General features: G+C 35.0%; 1 pseudogene; it reads right to left on the bottom strand.

The window, feature by feature from the left end:
* Positions 1–1,432: 1,432 nt before the first annotated feature.
* On the bottom strand, positions 1,433–3,654 carry LOC131036553 (alpha-dioxygenase PIOX-like; annotated as a pseudogene).
* Positions 3,655–4,697: the final 1,043 nt, after the last annotated feature.

Genomic DNA, 4,697 nt, shown 5'->3' on the forward strand with positions numbered 1-4,697 from the left:
CAAGTTAATGGGTATGTGGATGTAGATTTTGGTGGAGACAGAGATAAGAGAAAGTCTACAATTGGTTATGTTTTCTCTTTAGCTGGAGGTGTTGTTAGTTGGGTATTGAGGTTGCAGGCAGTGGTGGCATTGTCTACTATTGAGGCAGAATATATGGCAGCAACACAGACTAGCAAGGAGGTGATTTGGCTTCATAGACTTTTGGGTGAATTGCAAGTGAAGAAAGATAACATGATACTGCATTGTGACAGTCAAAGTGCTTTACACTTAGCATGAAACTCAGCTTACCATTTCAAAACAAAGCATATTGATATTCAATATCACTTTGTTCGTGAAGTGGTGGAAGGAGGACAAATCTCTTTAGCCAAGATTCACACTGATGTAAACCCTGTAGATATTATGATGAAACCTATTAGTAGAGAGAAATTCATTTGGTGCGGAACTTCTCTTGGTCTGCAAATTATGTGATGATAGGCAGCATTGGCAATGGTCTTTTAGTAAAGGAATTATTCATAGTTTGAAGTTTGACTTCAAGTGGGAGAATTAATTAGCCAGAAATCTAGATCATATCAACATGTCTGGTTATAAACTAATTTTAGTGAGCAAAAGCCCAAAAAATATCTCCTAGATACATATGGAAGGTTTTGAGCAAAATTTTGAGCTACTCTAAGATGAAGGTCTTTGTTACAAGGCAAAATGTTGTGGATATTAAAATGCATAGTGTATGAACACTAGCTTCACGTCAAGGGCTCTCGGAACAATCTGATTCACAGTTTAAATGTTCAAACCCAAAATTTATTCGTAAAATTGTAACAAACAAAGGAACTTACGAATTACGAATTACCAATCAAATAAGGAGTACTGGAATGAGCAGAAATTCCATACCAATAATTGGTAAAATGAAAGAGACGAGAAAAGTGGAATTTAGAAAGTTAGTTTTGTTCTAACCATTAACTATTTTGGAACTTGGTACAGAAAGCTAAAAAGAGTAAAAAAATTAAACAAATTTATGAAAGATGAAGTAAATGAGTATCTCAAATGACAGATTTTAAGAGAACTTCTATCGTAAAGGAGATCTCGTCCCCTAAAAGTTGAAAGATAGGATGAAAACCATAAACTAAAAAGAATACCTGAAAACTTAAAAAGGAAGTATAGAATTTTAAATATTTATCTTAATGGGCTAGAGACCCTAAAGTAGTTTGAATTAGCTTTAAGAGATATATAGTTTAAATAAATGCACACCTAACAAAAGGTTTATATTTAATGTAACGATAATGCTTGGTATTCCCATAACATAGATGTAAATTTTGCCAAATTAACCGTTACTACTCCGTTTCTTAGTGTGGCATTGCGTACTCCCTGCTTAGATTGTACATTGGAGGTGAATAATTAATTATACTTTTTAATGAGACCATCAAAAGGTGATATAAACTTATTGTTGAAGCACTGGAGGAGTTTTCTTCTGTGTAGATGCTTCATGAATGTTTCTGTCAATAATCTTGTCTGGCATCAAACTATGCATTCGATATACACTGACGAACTCTTCTGTGAAAGAGTATGGAACTCCATGGTTTTGAGACTTGGCCATCCCCACAAAGCCACTCAGGATAGAATTTCCAGTGTGAACAAACTTATCCTTCAATCTTTTACCTAACAGGCCATACCTGCTTGCAATAAAATGGTTAAGTGTTTAGAAGTTTCCATAGTCCATAACGAATAGATCAAATGCTGTTCAAAAATAATTAAATATAGATGCCATTGACTGATCACATTTTGGTCCTCTGGTTATTCACCATTGTGTTTCATACCGATCATAAATCTAAATTTCCTTCTCAGATGTCTTCCCAGAAGTCTACTTTTGATTACGGAAATGAACTATATCTCTTATTTTATTTCAATGCTTTTCACTTGGTAACATTTAAATACTAGTTTGAACTCATTCCAGCAAGGAGAGTGTCTGTTTTAAGCAGTTCAACAGTCCAGTCAATTGTGTAGATCTTAGCAATAATTGCAGAAGCTACTAATCTTGCAAGGTGGTACAGTCTACCATCGTCCAAATCATGATGATGATCCTGCACTTTTCATTTTTCAAATGCTCATTTACAAACAGGTTTACCATATTCCATGATATAGACAGAAAAATGAATGAATATCCCCATATGTGATCTAACAATCTAGTAAAATGAATGAATGTCCCCATATATGATCTAACAATATCCAAGACCATGATTTAAGAAAAAAAGAGGTTAATGAGATGCCTTGGGCATGTCGCAGACGGCATTATGTTCCTTGATGAATAAGGCTTGGAGTACTGACAACCCTGCCCACGGATTCCTTACATCTCCAGACACAGCAATTCCATCAGTCCTGTGACAGAGAAGGCCATCCTTTCCTAATTTCAACTTACCATCTTTGTATGTTCTCAATTTTTCTGATTGTTTACTGTTGTTTCCATAAACTGCACTTCCATCCCTGCACAAAAAATATATATAGCTTTTTACTACTGTACAAAGAGTATAGTCTGTAAGCAAGAAATGATTCTAATATATGAGCTGCTTGAACATATTATACTTACTACCAAGCAGTCCTCCTATTAAGGTACCCTTTTTTTATATCATATAAACCGGTAGGAACTTCTTTGGTTTCAAAAAAGTTGAAGGCATTTAGTGGGCATTGTTGTGCTACTTCATTTGGGGCAGTTAGTTGTTCCTGCAAATATTTTTTCATCAGAGAAAAGATCGCCGATTTGCAAGAAACACAAGAAATATGAGAAACAATATGTATCTTACCTGTTTGGTGTCTTCTACATGGTCGATCCAGTCATGAATCGTGAACTGAATCCAAGAGGCAGCAAGCATGTTAAATTGGTTATTCCCGACCTCCACCATTTTCCTCCGTGCAAGCAGTTTGATAGCAACAATCATAGGATCTGGCACTAATAGCTGCTTTAACAGTGATGTTCATGAGAGTAAAATATCAAGCCTTATCTATAAATCCACTCAAATTACATATAACCGTAAAACTGGCTCACAATCAAACTCATCTAAATCACCATAAATCATTTCATAATTAAAAGAGCAATTCCATGTACAAGTGATCTTTGAAACCCATCACAAAACCTTACGTCAGCATGCATTGAACTTAACCTCTTTTCCATTATTTAGATTCGAGACCTCCATTAATAGTTACCTCTTCCCTCTGTGGAGAAGGCAACATGTTCCTTCCTAAGAAGGTACCTTCACTTCCTGCAATTGGATTAAATGGGTCATTGTACTTTCCATGATCTGTTCTGTAACTGTAATATGCTGGATTATATCTCACATCCACTGGACTCGATCCTACATTTATCAAATTATAACGCTGGTGCAAACCTCTCCTTATCTCAAGATAGAACAGTGCAAGGTAAACGGGCAATTTATGCCATGCATAGACTATGTCTACAAAGTGTATGAACTGAATAAGAAAAGAAGAAAACGTTACAAGTCAGTTCTATATTGCCTAATTCAGACTGGCCATAATTTCACAAATTTTTTAAAGCTCTGACACATTTACTAGGAAGAGAAACTTATCTCTAAGAGTCATTCTTCGAAATACAGGGTAAATATCCCCATTAATCACTTTTAGTAAGGAATATATAGCCATGAAGAACTTCATTGTTCTGAATGATAGCAGTACAATTAAAAGGCTATGACATTGTAGCTACTGAGCAAGAAACGAACCCTATATAAAGAGGGATATTAAGCAGCAGTTGGTGATTGTTGATTGCTTGACAGAAGCGTATTTAAAAGTAGTCAATGCCAACAAAATTTCTAGCGGCTCATAAGTCTTGTTGGAAACAACCTCATCAAGTACAGTCAGTCCTTAATCTTCCGTATGCACAACAAATCTGAGTATCAGGTCAAGATTCGATAAGATATCTCATTAACTCACCGACCTGTCTTCTGTCTTATCAATTAAATTCTCATAGCTATTATTTTGGCTTTTGGGTAGTAACCATGCATTCCGTTATGTGCACAAGGGTCAAAAAGTGCACATTTACCACTTAAAGGTGTCCCAATAACTGTGCACTTAAAATCCCTAGCACTTATGCCCAAATTCTATAAAAGTCGTGCGCTGTGGGTAGCAAAAAAGGTGCTCAAATGAGCCAATTATGGTCTAAAAAAGCTAAAAAATGAGCAGCTATTTGTACATATGAAATTTATTAATGAACTTTTAGTTATTTGTTATTTGATTTTCTTAAAATTAATAATTAGAGGACTAGATTTGCAGGGAGAGAACAGTTATTGGAACATGAACAGTAACTGATCCCCTATGTGTAGAAAAATGTTGAAAAGTCTGGAAGCTTATTGATGTTCTAACAGTAGAAAAATAATAGCCAAAAAACAAGGGAGAATAGAGGCAGATTTTGAGTGTGCTGGTGTTTCAAACAAAGGAGCAGAAAATAGCCATTTTTTGTGGCAAACAGCGGGGACTTCAAAATGAACAGAAGTTCTATATATCAATAGACAAATATATAAGCAGACTTTGTATTTTAAGATATAAAAATATAAATCATCCTACTGCCTGTATTTATGTTTCTTCTATTTGTGTTTCTAGTCTCTGTTATGTTTTTAATTGTTTTTGTCCTCTGCCTCTCTATCTATCAATTAAAAAATTACCTCACAAATTTTTAAACACCTTACACTTACTGCAATTTG

This window comes from Cryptomeria japonica, chromosome 5, assembly GCF_030272615.1.
Source record: "Cryptomeria japonica chromosome 5, Sugi_1.0, whole genome shotgun sequence".
NCBI lineage: Eukaryota > Viridiplantae > Streptophyta > Pinopsida > Cupressales > Cupressaceae > Cryptomeria > Cryptomeria japonica.